Source organism: Mobula birostris, chromosome 6, assembly GCF_030028105.1.
Source record: "Mobula birostris isolate sMobBir1 chromosome 6, sMobBir1.hap1, whole genome shotgun sequence".
Classification (NCBI taxonomy): domain Eukaryota; kingdom Metazoa; phylum Chordata; class Chondrichthyes; order Myliobatiformes; family Myliobatidae; genus Mobula; species Mobula birostris.
This window is the reverse complement of record NC_092375.1, coordinates 132,743,327-132,762,716: the sequence shown is the minus strand read 5'-3', so window position 1 is coordinate 132,762,716 and position 19,390 is coordinate 132,743,327.

Here is a 19,390-nt window from a genome sequence, read left to right as displayed (position 1 = left end):
ACATTTTCTTGTTTGTATTCTTGATTATATACAGACTTGGGTGAATATTGGGAAATAAGAATCATGCAGCTCCAATTACTGCCCCTGACAAGAGGGAGTCTCATCTCCTATCCTTGAAGCTCAAAGGCATTACCATCATTAACAATATCGACCAGGACTTTAAATGGAACAACCACAGGTGTGGCAAGAGTGGGTAAGAAGCTCGGTGCCCTGTGGTAAGTGACTTATTTCTTGATTTTCACAAGACCTTTCTAAGTCATGAACAGAATACTCTTCACTTGCCTGAATGAATGCACCCAGTCAATTCGGAGGCATCTCTTCCACAATCTCCTTCAGCAAAACTGTGTGCTTATGCCCTGCTCTACACTTATGACTGTGTTGCTAAGTACAGCTCCAATGCCATATTTAAGTTTGCTGATGACACCACTGTAATGTATCAGCATATAGGAGGAAGATTGAAAATCTGGTTGAATGGTGCCACAATAACCTCTTTCTCGGTACCAGTAGGAGATGATTATTGAATTCAGGAGAAGGAAACTGGAGGTCCATGAGCCAGTCTTCAAAGTTCAAAGTTCAAAGTTAGTTTTATTATCAAAGTACATATATGTCACCATATACAATACTGAGATTCATTTTTGTGGGCATATTCAGCAAATCTATAGAATAGTACTATAACAGGATCAATGAAAGATCAACCAGAATACAGAAGACAACAAACTGTGCGAATGCAAATATAAATAAATAGCAATAAATAATGTGAACATGGAATAATAAGGTAAAGAGTCCTCAAAGTGAGATCATTGGTTGTGGGAACAGTTCAATGATGGGGCGTGAGTGTAGTTATCCCCTTTTATTCAAGAGCTCGATGGTTGAGGGTTAGTAACTGTTGCTGAACCTGATGGTGCAAGTCCTGAGGCATTTGTACCTTTTGCCCGATGGCAGCAGTGAGAAAAGAGCATGGCCTGGGGGCTAGCGGTCTTTGATGAACGCTGCTTTCCTGCGACAGCGTTTCATGCAGATATGCTCAATAGTTGAGAGGGCTGCACTGAATCCAAAGCCTTTTGTAGGATTTTCCATTCAAAGGCATTGGTGTTTCCATACCAGGCCATGATGCAACCACTGCATATCTACAGAAGTTTGTTAAAGCTTTAGATGTCAGGCGAAATCTCTGCAGGCTCCTAAGAAGGTAGAGACGCTACCATGCTTTCTTCGCAATTGCACTTAAATGCTGGGTCCAGGACAGGGCCTCTGAAATAATAACAGCCAGGAATTTAAAGTTGCTAACCCCCTCCACCCCTAATCCTTGATGAGGACTGGCTTATAGACCTCTGGTTTCCGCTTCCTGAAGTCTAAAATAAATTCCTTGGTCTTGCTAACATTGAGTAAGAGGTTGTTGTTATGAGTCCAGCCAACTTTTCAATCTCCCTCCTGTATGCTGATTCATCACAACCTTTGATTTGTAATCAGCTAACTTGAATATAGCATTGGAGCTGTACTTAGCCACACAGTTATAGGTGTAAAGCGCGTGGAGCAGGGGGCTAAGCACATAGCCCTGTGGTGCACCTGTGCTGATGGAGATTGTGGAGGAGGTATTATTTGCAATCCAGACTGACTGAGGCCTACAAATAAGAAAATCCAGGATCCAAATGCACCAGGAGGAATGGAGGTCAAGGTCTTGGAGCTTATTGATTAGCTTTGAAGGGATGATGATATTGAATGCTAAGCTGTAGTTAGTAAAAAGCATCCTGATGTGTGCATCTTTGCTGTCCAGATGTTTCAGGATTGAGTGAAGAGCCAATGAAACAGTATCTCAATCCTCAGAGGATCAGAGGTGGAGAAGGAGAGCAACATAACTGCAATTACAAAGAAAGCATGGCAATGCCTTTTCTTCCATTGAAGTTTACAAAGATTCGGCATGACATCCAAAACTTTGACAAACTTCTATAAATGTGCAGTGGAGAGTATATTGACTGGCTGCATTTAAGCCTGGTATGAAAACACCAAAGCCTTTGAATAGAAAACCTTTCAAAAAGTAATGGATATAGCCCAGTCGATCATGGGTAAAGCCCTCCCCACTATTGAGCACATCTACAAGGAACGTTATCGCAAAAATCTGCATCCATCATCAGGGGCCCCCACCACCCAGGTAATGCTATCTTCTCACTGATGCCATCAGGAGGAAGGTACAGGAGCCTCAGGACTCTCCATCACCAGGTTCAAGAACAGTTATTAACCCTCAACCATCAGACTCTTATTGTCCTTCCCTGCCACCCCATGATCCTTTGCATCCAACACATCATTCTCTGCAACTTCCAACATTTCCCAAGGGATCTTCCACCAAACACATCTTTACCTCCCCCTCCCCCCATTCACCACCTCCTTCACCCCCACTGAGGGCCCCAAACAGTCCTCCATGCGAATCTGCTGGGGTTGTCTATTGTGTCCGGTGCTCCCGACATGGCTTCCTTTACATTGGTGAGACCTGTCGTAAATTGGGCATCTGCTTCATCGAGTACTCCACTCTATCTGCCAAAAGTCGAACTTCCAAACATTTCAATTGTAAAGCCAAACATTTTAATTCCCATTCCTGTTCCAACATGTCAGTCCTTTGTCTCCTCTTGTGCTGTGATGAGGCCAACCTCAGGGTGGAGGAGTAACTGATGGCATGAATATCAATAACTCCTTCTGATAACTTTTTTCCCCTCTCTTCTTCTATTTCCCACTCTGGCCTCTTACCTCTTCTCCCCTGCTTATCACATCACCCTGGGTCCCCTCCTCCTTCTTTTTCTCCTCTAGTCCACTCACCTCCCCTATCAGATTCCTTCCTCTCCAGCCCTTTGCCTTTCCCACCACCTTTTTAATTTGGTGTCTTCACCCTTCTTTTCCATTTCTGAAGCAGGGTCTTGGCCTGAAACATCAACTGTTCGTTCATTTCCATAGATGCTGCCTGACCTGTTGAGTTTCTCCAGCACATTGTGTGTGTGGTTTAGATTTCCAGCATCTGCAGAATTTAACATTTAGAAAAAATATTTTAAAAAGTAATGGACACAGCCCAGTCCATCACAGGTAAAGCCCTCCCCAACACTAACCACATATTAATGGAGTGCTGTCACAGGAAAGCAGCATTATTCATCAGAGACCCCACCATCCAGACCATGCTCTCTTCTCACTACTGACATCAGGAAGGAGGTACAGAAGCCTTCGGACCCACAGCACAAGGTTCAGGAACAGTTATTACCCCGAACCATCAGTCTCTTGAACCAGAGGAAATAATATCACTCAACTTCACTCACCCCAACACTGAACTGTCTCTGCAACCTACGGACTCACTTTGAAGGACTTTTTGTCTCATGTTCTCAATATTTATTTATTATTATTACTATGCTTGTTCTTTTTTGTTTCCTTGTACTTACTGCGAATGCCTGCAAGAAAATGAATCTCTGGGTTTATATGGTAATGTATATGTACTTTGATGATAAATTTTGAACCATTCTGGACATAGCATCCACTTCCATCATATCACAACTGCCACCCAAACAGTTTACCTCCTCCAACATTTGTCCAACAGATACAGTGTGTTCCATCCAAAAATGCACTTGCCAGGAGAAAATCTGCAGCACCTCCCAAACATACGAGGACAGCAAATGTAAAAGAAAAGCGAAGTATGGATACACTAGGATTTGCAGCTTACTTTTAAGTCACATGCCATCCTGACTCAGAAATGTATCATTGTTGCCAAGTCTAATCCTGGAATTCCCAATCTAACAGCACTGTAAACATTGTCAGCACAGAAACAGGCTCTCTCAGGCTCATCTACTGGACTTACACCATTCTGCACTAATCACATTTTATTTTCCCTGCAATCCTCCTTCTCCCCCATCCCCCTCCCACCAGATCCCACCACTGTACAACACATTAGGGAAATTTTGCAGTGGTCAAATGCCACATCAACCAGAGGAATGTGGGCTGAAATCAAAGAAAACCCACATAGTCACAGGGTGATCATGCAAGCTTGAGACAGCACCAGACATCAGAATTGAACCAGAGTCACTGGTTCTATGAGGTAGCAGCTCTACTAGCTGCACTTTGTCTTATGGCAAAAACACTAATGTAGTTAAGAGTAGTGATCTTTACACTTTGGACTATAGTAAAATTATGATAATGTTTAATCCTTTCTTTACATATTTTATATCCAGTAGCTGATTTTCAAAATAATTGTGATGTGATTCCCTGCACCCACCTGTGGAAACAGACAGGAGGTTGGTTTAATATTTCATCTGAAGAGTGGCACTCCCAGCTGAGTACAGCATAGTTAACACTGAGAGTGCCAGCCTGGATTAGGCTCTCAAACTTCTGGAACGGTGTTTCAAACTGCAATCTTGTGACTTGGAGGTGAGAATGCTGACAACATTAAAATAACTTGTGGTGCTTTGCTTGTATTTTAGAACTTTGCCAATTGGGGCAATCTGAAACAGGATTGTCAACAACTGAAGCCTTGCTGACGAGTCAGGAAAAAATAATCAGCTGCCCTTGGCATCAGTCGAAAACAAAGCTTTGCTTTTACTGCTAAGCAACCTACCATGGAGTTGCCCTTTTGTGCGTCCACAAAGGAAGTTGAATCTGCAACTGACATCTGCTCTTTTCACAGGATTATCAGAGAAACCGCTTAGTGTGATTTAGGGGGCATTATGAAATTGCCATTTGTAAAATGCAGAAGATTGCTCGTGTTTTGTTCTTACTTCCAGGAGAGAATGCGGATCACCAGTAAATGATTAATGAATTCTTTGCTGAGATGAAGATATTGTTGGTTGAGAAGCAGAATCTATTCATTTTGCAGTCTTCATTTAGCTGAACCATTTGCAGCAGTGGTCAAGTTAATTTCTAGGCGTATTTTTCACTTTCTCATTAATATGGCAATTGTAAAATGGATCCCTTCCTACAGAGATCTTGTTCGGCAAACCTGTAAGCTTAATTTGCAGTTTGAACCCTTTGTGTCTTTGATCTATTTATGCACTGTGATATCACTGCAGTTTCTGGCACTGGTGGAGTTTTAAGCAATTGACCTCTCTCCATTTTCCAACAGCAAGAGGGAATGGATTTCCACAAAATAAATAACACCTGTCTGAGTATTGATCCCATGGTTTAGACACCAGCTGACAGCTTGTGTTATATTTCAGATGGAAATTCTCTTATCAGTAATCGGTTTCTATTTGTATTGCCCAATTAATGCAAGCACTTAAAAGAGGCCTTAGAAGTTATAAAATGGAGAACCATGCAAAATTTGCCTTCCCTTATGTACCACAAGAGGAGGATTATTCAGACGCTCTTTCTGCCATTCAGTTCAATCTTGGCTGTCCTGAAGTACTTATCGCAACATTGGTTTTAAACAAATTGTTTAATGGGCTGAATACAAGGACGATGTTTCCAGGACCAGGGAATATAATTTGTGGATTAGATGTTTGGGGCTGAGATGACAAAAAAAATTCTTCACTCAGAAGATGGCGTATCGTTGGATTTTTTAAAAATCTTAGGATCAATGCAGCGACTGATACACAACTAGATATTCGGGGAACCAACAGAAAAAACTGAAAGTGGTGGAAATGGTGTTGAGGTGGAAGATTAGCAATGTTCCTAATGCAGGTTCTGATGTTTGTTCCTTATGTTAACTCACATCCCCGTCCTACATCACTTCCTATTTCCATGTAGCCCTGTACCAATCTGCGAACTCCCCTGCAATTCTTTTGCCACTTCCCTACAATAGGGGTAATTTACCATAAACAATCAACCTACCTGTACATCTCTAAATGTTGGAGGAAACTGGAGCAGCTGATGGAAACGTCATCATGAGGAGAATATGCAAACTCCACACAGACAGCACTGGAGGTCAGGATTGAACTTTGATACCTAAAGCTTTAACTACTGCACACTGTGGCATTGTAACATCAACTCTGAAAACTGAGCTCTAATTTTATCACTGCTTGTTCATGACTCCCACACCAAATAAAATACATTTTCTGTATCTATTTCTCAAACCCCAACAACACTGTCTTAAACACCTCAATTAAAATCTATTTTCTGGAACTGAGCGAATACTTGCCTCCACTATGCACCATATTCTCATTACATACTTATTTAAATTGTGGTATAATGATAAATTTGCTTTGTACCTTTCCCGAGGATGAGTACCCAGAAGTGAACAAAACACTCCCAATACAATCCAAAAACAGTTTTATAATTATTGCACAACTTCCATCTTTTTGCATGCTATCTTAATTGAGATTAATATTATTAGTATTTTTATCTTTTTTTTATCTTTGTTATTTTCAAGACAGACCTTCTGAAAATGCTATTTGACCTTACTCAAATCAGAAAACTGGCATTTGTCTATAAACTTCGTAGATTTCTGCATTCTTTCAATATTGGTAATTTGATCACCTCCCGGTTGTCTTTGGCCAGTTACTGGTGAATAAAAATTGTGGCTGATAATGGTGATGAATCTAAATGTTTCTCAAGTAAGGCTATCCACGAAAACCCACCCAATTATATACTTTAACTGTGGGATCCTTATTTTTATTCAATCATGTACGATAGGCATCACCAACACTGCCAACAGTTAATAACCATCCCCAATTACCCGTGAGGACGTCTGGTAACTGCAGTCCTTCTTAAACCACTGCAGTCCTTCTGATAAAAATACTCGCACAGTCCTGTGGTTGGGGTATTGCAGGATTTGGCCTGGCAACAATGAGATGAGCCAATTAGCTGACTCAAATGGGAATCATACACGTGGAAGAAATTAGACATCAAAGAGTAACTGATTGGTGAATGATGCATTTATTCTTCTATAGACAAAAGATTTAGGAAGCCCTGTCAAGGAAGTTTAGATGAGTCACTACAGTGAATTTTGTAGAGGAAACACAGTAATGTAGGATATGTTTAGAAGCTAGATTAGGGTGACATCCAAATGTTATCTTTTTTTCAGTCAATGATGACTCCCAAGATGTTGATTATGGAGGATATTCTCATGGTAAATGCTGTGGAATGTCCTCTATTGTTGAGGAAAGTTATTGCTTGACGTGAGGTCTGCTTTCCATTTGTCAGTCCAAGGTAGAATATTTTCTATGTCATCCTTCAAATGAGAATGATGGAAGGAATGGTAGAGTGAGGGATATGACAGGATATGTTATTATAGATTGGGATACAATAGAATTCTATTGCCTTCCAGCATTGCCTCATGGATACCCAGATCTGAGCTACTAGATCAGCCCCATCAAATGCAGTGATAATGCCACTTTTTACAATAGTGGATGGTCTCATCATGAAGTTATGTCAGTGTGGGCAACTCTTCCAATAATGCCTAAGAATATCTATGCAAGAGTCAATAGCAGCTGATTTTTTAAAAAAACTTCAGCCCCATTTTTCTGCATTAATGCTATACTCTTTAGGTATTTAACTACTGATCTTTGTCTTGAATGTTATTGAGCTTTCACAGGCCTTTGTAGTAAAAAGATTTACTCCCCTCTGAGTGAAGAAATTTCTTCCTATCTCTCTCTTGAATGGCTTACTCTTTTTTTGAGACAGTACTAATGGTTTGAAATACCTGGCCACGGGAACTGTAAACTTCACATCCACCCTATTAGAAATTGTGTATGTTTCCACATGTCTCAAATCCAGAATCAACTGACACAGAGGCAAGGATGCTATTTCTGAGCCACAGATGACACACAGGAATGTGCAAACTACCTTTGAACACCAGATTAACCTGACTATACATTTTATGTCTCCATGTGCTGGCATAATCTTACCTCAGGCAAAGCTGAACTTCTGTTCTGTATTTGTGAAGGAGCAATAGTCTCCCGAGTCAGATTGCCTGCAAACTTTATGAGAAATTAAACCTTTCAAGAGTGGTTTAATTGTTTCATATGTTATGCACATTGACTTGAAGAGTGACAGGTAGCTGAAACAATAAGCTGCCTGTAAATTAATGATCATGTATTCCAATTTATTGTTTTTAATTCTAATTCAGTGAGACTATTATATTCTTCACCCACAGTGGAGAGGGTCTCAGAAACTAAAAGGCCCTTTGTTATTAATGCAAAATTATAATATTAAAATAATAACTATGTAAAGTCTCTTGATAAAGAATCAATGTTTTTATTCACATTAACTGCCCAATATTTTATTCCCTGTACAATGCCCAATCTCTGCATCATTGGTATTGGGCTTAATCAGTGTATAAATAGAAAACCTAGAAGATTCCTCTGACACATAGAAATCATTTATTAGATGTAGATTACAGTTATACTGTGATGTCTCAAATAAGCAGGTTTGTGACTGAATTCTACGCAATCTATAATTTATGGCTTTTGTGATTAAAAGGGAAAACACATCAGAACATATAAATAGAAGCAGGAGTAGGCCATCTGGCCTGTCAAGCCTGCTCTGCCATTTAATATGATTATGGCTGATCTGGCCGTGGATTAAGCTCCACCTACCTGCCTTTTCCCCCATAACCCTTAATTCCCCTGGTATGCAAAAATCTATCTAACTATGTCTTAAGTATATTTAATGAGGTAACCTCTACTGCTTCCCAGGACAAAGGATTTCACAGATTTACTGCATTTTGGGAAAAGTAGTTTCTTCTCATCTCCATCTAAATCTGTTCCCCCAAATCTTGAGACTATGTCCCCTAGTTCTAGTCTCATGTACTAGTAGAAACAACTTTCCTGCCTCTATCTTATCTATCCCTTTCATAATTTTATGTTTTTATAAGATCACATCTCATTCTTCTGAATTCCCAGGCTAATCCCTCATCTCCAGGATCAATTTAGTAAACCTCTTCCAGTCAGATTCCAAAACCAGTATATCTCTTCTCATGTATGAAAACCAGAAGTGCAGGTAGTACTACATGTGTAGCCGCACCAGTACCCTGAACAGTTGCAACACAACCTCCTACTCTTAAATTCAACGTTCCATTTACCTGCTTGATAACCTGTTATGATTCATGCTCAAGGATTCCCAAGTCCTTTTGCACAACAGAAAGCTGCAAACTTTCAGCACTTAGATATGTTACATTTTGTCGCCTCTTCCAAATTGTCAATGTATATTGTAGACAGTTGTGGGTCCAGCACCAACCCCTGTGGCACTCCGCTCACTACTCACCGCCAGCCAGAGAAACTCTCATTTATTCTAACTCTCATCCTTTTATTTCCTAACCAATTTTCTATCCATGCTAATATATTGCCCCCCAACTCCATGGATGGGTATTTAACCACCCTTTTCTGCCTTATATAATTATGAAAAAAATTACTATCTGATTTTATATTTTGTGCTATCTTCATTTTTCTTATTGCTTGCTTGGTGGTTCTTGGTGCTTTCAAAATTTTCCCAGTCTTCCAGTTTCCCACTACTCTTGGTGCCTTAGTATGCATGAGCTGTTAGTTTGATGCTTTCTTTTATGTTCTCAGTTATCCAAGACTAGCTCTCCCCATCTACACTGCCCTTGTCTTTAACTGAAATATATTTTTGTTGAGCACTGTGAAAAATCTCTTTGAAAATCTTCCACTGTTCCTCAACTGTCCCACCACATAGCCTATGTTCCAGTTTATGCTAGCCAGCTTCTTCCTCGTTCCATTGTGGACTCCCTTGTTTAGGCATTATACATGGATTTTAGTCATAGTCATAGTCATAGTCATACTTTATTGATCCCGGGGGAAATTGGTTTTCGATCAAACTATTGTGCCCTCCATTTGTTTTTTTTTCTTTTTTTGTGTAATTTATTTTTTATTGAAGTTCATCATCAAACAAACATTTCCATATGATGTAGTTCAGATACTGTACATATATATCATATAATCATATTTGTCACAAATCTCCACATAATAGTTGTCTGAGTTATACACTTATAGAAAGGAGAGGAAAGAAAGAACAAGCAAAAGGAGAAAACTATGTACAGAGTAGGGAGTGATGTTTTTTTTACAACATATTCATTGACTTGTGAGAATAAAATCAGGCCTATGAGGTGTTATGTAGTTAAACCATTTTTCCCCAGTATGAATCAAATTGTTCCAACTTATGATTAACAGATGCTGTTATCTTCTCCATTTTGTAAATGTCCATTGTAATTTCCATCCACACATTTAAAGTTGGGCTCTCCTGTGATAACCATTTCCTGGTAAGGGTCTTTTTACCAGCCACCTGCAGTATATTCATTAAATATTTGTCTCTTTTCAACCATCCTTGAGGTATATACCCAAAATATATGGTCTTACTTTCTAGAGGTATTTCACATTTAAAGGTGTCTTGTAGCGCATTGTGTATCCCACTCCAATAGTCTTTGATAATTGGGCATTCCCAGAAAATATGATAATGGTTTGCATTTTGACTTCCACAATTTCTCCAGCAAACAGGGAGGTTACTATCATAATGGGATTTCTGAGAGGGTGTAATAAAATGTCTTATCAAGTTTTTCCACCTGAACTCCCTCCATTTCTGTGAACTAGTACACTTCCATTGATACCTCCATTTTATTGTCCATTCTTCCTCAGATATTATTATCCCTCCTTCCTTCTCCCATTTTATTTTAATGTATGAAGTCAAATGTGTTTTAAGATTTGACAAACCCTTATACAGGTTTGAAATTATTCTACTACCATTGTCTGAATTATATGCTTTTCTAAATAGCTCTATCAAACATGTACTTGCCTTGGTTACATTTTTAACCGTCCTGTTAGCATACTGTTGCATCTGTAAATATTGATAAAAGTCTTGTTTTTCTAATTAGTGTTTCTCTTTCAGCATTTCAAAACTGAACAGTGTTCCTTCTTTCATCATATTGCAAATAGCTGTTATTCCTTTAGCTGTCCAGTCCTTAAATCTAGCATTCAGTTTGTTCGGCGTAAAATCCGAGTCATATGTGCACCATTTAAGAATTGCAATGTCTCTCTCTAGTTGCGCCCTCCATTTATATGAGAAATTAATTCATACTATGATCACTCTTTCCAAGAGAATCGCTAATTACAAACTCATTAATTTTACTTGTCTCATTGCACGGAGCCAGATCTAAAATCACATTTTCCCTTGTAGGTTCAGTAACATGCTTTTCAAGAAAGCTAACAATGGATGCATTCTATGAAATCCTCCTCAACACTGCCTTGACTAACTTGATTTGCTAGATCTATATACAAGTTAAAGCCTCCCAGGACAAACACCATTCCATTCTTACATGCATCAGATATTTCTTGGTTTATTGTCTGTGCCACGCTATGTTATCATTCAGTAACCAATAGACAACTCCCACCAGTGATACTTTTCCTTTACTATTCCTAATCTTTACCCAGATGGACTCAACGTTCTGCTCCTTAGATCTTATATTGTCTCTCATGATTGCCATGATCTCATCCTTAATTTGGAGTACTACCCTCCCTTACCTTCCATTTTACCAGATACCCTTGGATATTTAAGTTCCAATCACCTCCACCCTGCAACCACGTTTCTGTAATGCCCACTAAATTACACCCCTTTGAGCAACACGTTCACTGACCTGATTTCAAATCCTACATGTACTCAGATAAAGTACCTTTACACTCATTGTCCTTTGCATTTGACCTTTCTGTACTCCATTCTGAGTTTTTTCATTTTTAACTTTTGCTTTGGTCTCTGCATTGCTTCCCTCAGTCTGTCTGCCTGTAATCCCATCCCCCGTCATACTAATGGAAACCCTTCACAACAGCTCTAGCAAACAATCCCCCTAGCCTAGGGCATTGATCCTGGTTCTGCCCAGCATGATTGCAGTCTGAGCATATGTGCCCAAATGGATTTGCAGCTTCAGCTCCTGCACTCATTCTTTCAACTTTCATCTCACTAGCTGCAATATTCAAATGAACATTTCAGTGCCAAGTGAGCGATAGTAAAGATTTACTGTTTTCAGACATCATCAATATCAATGTAAGTACTTTCTGTTGTGCAACTAAGATGTTGGCAGTGTGAAACTCAGGACAATCCTGTCATTAGTAGACAGAACTAACTAATCGATCTGAAAATAATTCCACCTCCACATATGGAGAACTGAAAGATAATGAGGTAGTTTGCCAGGACATTTTGTAAAAAGCACATTTTAAAAAGTCTAAGTTGAAACAAATTACATAGAACAAGCCTGGGATTTCTTTAAATATTTAAAAGTTCGATAATTGTAGATAGCTGGACTGACTTTTGATAATCCTAATAGTCCTCAAAGGGCATACAATAATTCAATCTGATTTCTAAATCCCAAATTAATTTGCTTCCATCATTTTACATGTTATTTTGAACTTAATTAAATGTGGTAAATATTATTTTAAACCATGGCATATTTGATGCAGGATGCTATTGTAGTCATTATCCCAGTCCCAATATTCATTCATTCACTTGCAGGTTCCATTAGACATTTAGAATACTTTAAGTACCTGTTCATAGCACTTTAAAGATCGATGCAGACATCTTTTATGAACTTCCACAAATTCTAGCTATTTGTCTTTAAAAAGTACTTCATTCTACCTTTTTTATATCTAAGGTTAACGTCATCATATTTGCCAGGTTTGAAGACAATATCCCCAGCATCCCTAGTTGCTCTATTAATATCACTGTGTGGTTTATTGCTATTACAGCTTGGGGTGCTCTGGAGTTTGGAGTTCAATTACGGCACAGTCTGTAAGGAATTTGTATGTTCTCCCCTTGAACCATGTGGGTTTCTTCCGAGGGCTCCATTTCCCTCCCACAGTCCAAAGACGTACTGGATACTAAGTTAATTAGTCACTGCAAATTGCCCTCTGATTAGGCTAATGTCAAGTAGGTGTGTTGCTGGGCTGGAGAGCCTGTTCCATGCTGTATTTCTAAAAACATAAATACATCCATCCATCATTAACAATTACAGTGAATAGTTGCAGTCCCACATCGAATTGTGGTACAATAATCAGCATGACCAGGGTGAACCAAGGGGCCTATCTCTGTGCAAAACGAAAAAAAAAACATGCAATTGCTGAAAATTATAAATAAAGCCAGGAAATGGTGAACATTCCTAGCAAGCCACGTAGTGTATGTGGAGAGAGAACAGAGCCACTGTTTCATATCCATGACCTTTTACCAATCTAAATGATGGGTAGTTTTTCTCTTTCCAAAGATTCTATTTGACCTGCTGAGCACTTCCAGCAGTTTTTTTGTTTTATGACAGATATGTACAGAGCCAAACTTGTGATACCCTGTTAATTTGAGTATCACCCATCTTCTTTACACTCTCTCATATGCCATGCAGCCAGTTTCCTCATAGAACCACGGGCTTGGAAACATTAGTTATTGCTGCAGTGCATCTATTCTGTATCACTAATGACAGCTGTGATGCACTCGAAGTGGATTGAGAAAATATTAAGGTTATGGGCATGGCATCAATCATGTTGGCTACATTATCCTCTTGATGCCAAGAGTTTCGAGAGCAGCTGAACTGCACTCAAACAGAAAAATTGAAAGCACTCTGGTGCCTAGGAGACTGTGAGAAGGTTTGGAGGGTTCAGCTGGTTGCTACCTCTTTTACTGCACTTTACCGAAATACTTGTGTGACTGGTCTAAATAATTTTCAGGTCAAGGGTAACAACTGATAGCAGGGAATACAATGGTGGTAATCTCATTGATTTCAAGGGTGATCATTGAGATGATCATCATGTGGTGCAGATATATTTGCCACATCAGCCCAAATGCTGTTCAAAATCATGTTGCATGTAGGAATGGGCTGGCTTATTATCTGAAAGGCTGAAGAAAGGATTGAGCACAACCGAACCTCCCTGCTTCTGATCTTATAATGAAAGTGAGATCACTCATAGAGCAACTGAAAATGACTGGGCATATATTACCCTGGGAAACACTGCAATAGAATTGAACTACTGAGAGGTTTGACATCCAACAAATAAAGTAATCTCTTTTTCTGAGTATAACTTCAGCCATTTCACGTAGACCACAGATAATATTGATCTTAACTGCATCTATCTACCTTGCCTGCATAACCCTTAACCTCAGATTCCCATTGCCTTCCACATTACTTGATCTCCATGATACTACACTGGTCAAATACTGATGTTATATAGAGTCTTTTCACTTCACTTCCAATCAAAAGTAGTCTAGATTTGTACTCTCTTGAGTATTAAAGATTAAGATGTGATCTGATTGAGGTATTATGTTACCTCATAACTCCTTACAATATAGGAGGCTGTTCAGCCCAGTGAGTCAATGCTAGGTCTCAGAGCAATCTCATTCCTCCAAACGCAAAACGCTGGAGGAACTCAGCAGGCCAAGCAGCATCTATGGAAAAAAGTACAGTTGACGTTTCTGGCCAAGACCTCTTGGCAGGACATTAACTTAGTCCACTTTGAGTGAACCACAGCTGTCATTAGTGATACTGAATAGATGCACTACAGCAATAACTAATGCCCCAACAATTTCCAGGCCTGTGGTTCTGTGAGGAAACTGGCTGTGTGGCATGAAAGAGAGTGTAAAGAAGATGAGTGATACTCAAATTGGCAGGGTACCACAAGTCTGGCTCCATACATATTTTTCATAAAGGGTCTCAGCCTGAAATGTTGACTGTACATTTCCTAGATGCTGCCTGGCCTGTTGAGTTCCTCCAGCATTTTGTGTGTGTTGCTTGGATTTCAAACATCTACAGATTTTCTCTCAAATCCTTTTCTCTCTCAAATGCCTATTAATTCTCCCGATTCTCTGACTATCCAAGGGGTAATTTACACGGGGGGTAATTTACAGCAGCCAATTAAGCTATCAATTTGCACTTCTTTAGGATAGATGTGGGAGGAAACCAGAGTATCTGAAGGAAAATCACATTGTCACAGGCAGAACATGCCAACACCACACAAACAGCACTGAGGTCATGATCAAAGTCAAGTCACAGGACCTATGTGATAACACCACCTGCTGTACCACTGTGTTGGCTTTAGGTTAAAGGTGATTAAAGAATCTGATAACTTAAAAATTAGAATATGTTAATTTTGGGGTGATATCAGCAATCGCTTCTTTAAAGAGTGAAAGAAGATTGGAATTTTCCCCCCAAAATGTCTGGGGATCACTTGAAAGTTTAACAAAATTGAGATTTTGACAAAACAAAACTGCTAACATATATGTACTATTATAATAAATTTTATTTGATTTTGACAATGATCGATTTTTGATTGCCAAAGGCATTAAGGATTAAGGTAGAAAGGAGAGTATCTGGAGTTCAGATAAACATAATCCCCAATCTATTTGAAATGATGAAGAGGCCTGGGGTACAAAAGACTTCCTCAAGTTCTAAGGTTGCAACCTTGTCTGGATAGCAGGTGAGAAGCAATTCAAGATTGGGGACAAGTGACCCCTTCCTGTGGATGAACGTGTCCTTACAGTCAAAAGGTGCATTGGCAAGGAGGGCACTTGAATGTGATATCATAGCCTCTTGATATTGATGGAGCTCCAAGGTCCATTCCACCCCCCCCCCCCATAATGGTACTGCTTCATGTGGGAGAGATAGAACTATATAGAAAGACAGATCCTGTCTGATTAAGTGAAGTCAAAGATGGCATAAAAGCAAGAGAGGGCATGCAATATACCAAAAGTTAGAAGGAAGCTTTTAAAAACCAATAGAAGCCATAAGGAGAGAAAAGATGAAATATGAAGGTATGGTAACAACATAATATAAAAAAGGGTACCATAGTTTTTTTCAGATATCTGGTGGAGGTGAGACAAGAGAAGACATTGGACCACTGGAAAATGATGCTGTTGAGGTTGTAACGGAGAACAAGGAAATGCCGAGTGAACTGAATAAGTATTTTGAGTCGGTCTTCATTGTGGAAAATACCAGCAACATGCCAGAAATTCAAGAGAGTCAGGAAGCAGAAGTGAGTGTAGTCGCTATCACTAAGGAGAAGATGCTTGGGAAGCTGAAAGTTCTGAAGCCAGATAAGTCAACTGGACCAGATGGACTACACCCAAGGTAGCTGAAGTGGTTGTGGCGGGATTAGTTTCAATTTCAAATTCAAGTACATTTATTATCAAAGAATCTACAAATAAAGCGAGAAACATGAAAGAACCCAACTAAAGAAAAAAAAGATTAACAGCCAGTGCACAAGACAAAGAAAAAAAACAGAAAGCACGCAAACAATTGAAGTGAACAACATTCTAAACCAAAATTGAGACCTCAGATCCGAACCTTGGAGCGGCCCGTAGTAGGCCCAAACTCTCACATATCAGTTGATCATATTAGCAGGCACGGAGCACAGCAGCTAGCATTGTTGTCATAGCCTCAGCGCCATGGAGAGAGGAGTGACAATTGCGGAGAATTGGTTTAGCCCCGGATCCCAACACCTTGTCTTATCAGTCTGTCTGGGGCGGCGTTTAATCTGACTAAACAATGGAACAGGGGAAGGCTCCGGTGTCCCGGAGAGAAAAGTGAACATGGCGGAGAGCGAGCAAAATCAGCTCTTGCCAACAACCTGGGCTGGTGTTTAAATCTTTTCAAGATTACTCAATTCTGGAAAGATTCTGGAGGTCAAGAAAATCGCAAATGCCACTCCACTCTTTAAGAAAGTAAGGAAGCAAAAGACAGGAAATTATAGGCCAGCTAGCCAGACCTCAGTGGTGGGCAAGATGTTTAGATAGATAGATATACTTTATTGATCCCGAGGGAAATTGGGTACAGCTAAGGTTTCAGGGTACATGGAGGCACGTGATAAAATAGGCTAAAGGCCTCATGATTACCTTAAAGGAAAATCTTATCTGACAACCTTCTGGAATTCTTTGAAGAACTAACAGGCAGGATAGACAAAGGAGAGTCAATGGATGTTGTTTACTTGGATCTTCAGAAGGCCTTTTCAAAGTGTCACACATGAGGCTGCTAAACAAGATTAAGAGCCCATGGTATTACAGGAATGATGCTAACATGGCCTGAAGAGGGCTGACTGCAGAAGGCAAAGAGTGAGAACCAAGGAAGCCTTTTTCGCTTGGCTACCAGTGACTAGTAGAGATACTCTGGGGTTGGTGTTGGGTCTGTTATTTTTTATGTTATACGTTAATGACCTGGATGATGGAATTGATGGCGTTGTGGCCAAGTTTCAAAGTTCAAAGTAAATTTATTATCAAAGTACATATATGTCACCATATACAAACATGAGATTCATTTTCCTGTGGGTATACTCAATAAATCTATAGAATAATAACCTTAACAGAATCAATTGAAGGTCACACAACTTGGGTATTCAACCGGAGTGCAGAAGACATAAAACTTTGCAACTACAAAAAGAAAGGAATAATAATAATAAATAAATAAGCAATAAATATAGGGAACGTGAGAGTCCTTGAAAGTGAGCCCACTAGTTGTGGGAACATTTCAATGATGGGGCAAGGAAAGTTGAGTGAGGTTATCCCCTTTGGTTCAAGAGCCTGATGGTTGAGGGCTAATAATTGTTCCTGAACCTGATTTGAGAGTCCTGAGGCTCCTGTACCTTCTTCCTGATAGCAACAGCAAGAAGCGAGCACAAGTTGATGACAAGTTCTGCTTTCTTGCGACAGTGTTTCATGTAGCTGTGCTCAATAGTGTGGAGGGTTTTACTCATGCTGGACTGGGCCCTATACACTACTTTTTGTAGGAATTTCTACTCAAGAGCAGTAATGTTTCCATACCAGGTGATGCAACCAGTCAATAAAATCTTCACTATACATTTATAGACTTCTGTCGAAGTTTTAGTTGTCATGCCGAATCTTCATAAAGTAGTGTCATCAGTAAACTTAAATATGGCATTTGAACAGTCATAAGTGTAAAGTGAGTAAAGCAGGGGCTAAGCACACAGCCTAATGGTGCACCTGTGCTGATGGAGATTGTGGAAGAGATGATGTTGCCAATCCAAACTGACTGGGGTCTGCAAGTGAGGAAATTGAGGATCCAATTGCACAAGAGGTGTTGAGGCCAAGGTCTTGGACCTTATTCATTAGTTCTGAGGGAATGATGGTATTGAATGCAGAGCTGTAGTCGATAAAGAGCATCCTGATCTGTGCACCTTTGCTGACCAGATGTTCCAGGGTTGAGTGAAGAGTCAATAAGATGGCATCTGCTGTGGACCTGTTACTGCGGTAGGCAAATTTGAGTGGATCTAAGTCACTTCTCATGCAGGAGTTGATATGCTTCATCACCAACATCTCAAAAGATTTCATCACAGTGGATGTAAGTGCTACTGGGCAATAGTCATTGCAATAATACAAAGATAGGTGGAGGGGTAGGTAGTCTTGAGGAAGTAGGGAGTCTGCAAAAGGACTTGGACAGGTTAGGAGAATGGGCAAAGTGGCAGATGGAATTCAGCGTAGAGAAATGTACAATCATGCACTTTGGTGGAAGGAATAAAGGTGTAGACTGTTTTATAAACAGTGAGCAAATTCAGAAATTGGAGGTGCAAAGGGACTTGGAAGTCCCTGTGCAAGATTTGCTGATGGTTAACTTGCAGGTCAAATTGAGTCATTAGTAAAAAAGGCAAATGTTAGCATTCATTTTGAGAGGACTAGAATATCAAAGCAGGGACGTAATGCAAACAACTGCTTCCTTCAGTTAGTCCTGACGAAGGGTCTCGGCCTGAAACGTCGACTGCACCTTTTCCTAGAGATGCTGCCTGGCCTGCTGCGTTCACCAGCAACTTTTATATGTGTTGCAGGGACGTAATGCTGAGGCTTTACAAGGCATTGGTCAGATCATATCTGGAATACTGTGTGGAGTATGTGGTGGCACCGGAGAGGCCAGAGGAGATTCACAACAATGATTCGGGAATGGAAGAGTTCATATGCTCTGGGCCTATACTTGCTGGAGCTTAGAAGAATGAGAGGGGATCTCATTGGAACTTGCTTAATTTGAAAGGTTTAGTTCGAGTGGATGCAGAAAGGATGTTTCCAATAGTTGGAGAGTCTAGGGCCAGAGGGCACAGCCTCAGAATGGAAATATATCCTTTAGAATGGAGAAGAGGAACAATTTACTTAGCCAAAGGGTGGAAAATCTGTGGAATTCATTGCTCAGATGGCTGTGGAGGCCAAGCTATTGCATAACAACCCTGCTACCACTGAGGTCTTATTACTGTTTACTGTTTACATGTGCTGCATGAATTTTGAATTATGGTTTATTAACTTATTTATAATATAACATTTTGGTTTATGTGTTGGGACTCGGAGGGTCAGAGCAAAGTCAAGATGGCGCTAAACAGTGACTCCTTTACTTGTATCTTCTGAAACAGCTCTATTTCAATCTTTGATATCTCTTCTTTTCTTTTTCAAGGTTCTCTTGAAGACCCTGACCTGGAGTTACACTCTGACTTTGGTTCTTTGCAGGAATGGGACCCACTCTCAG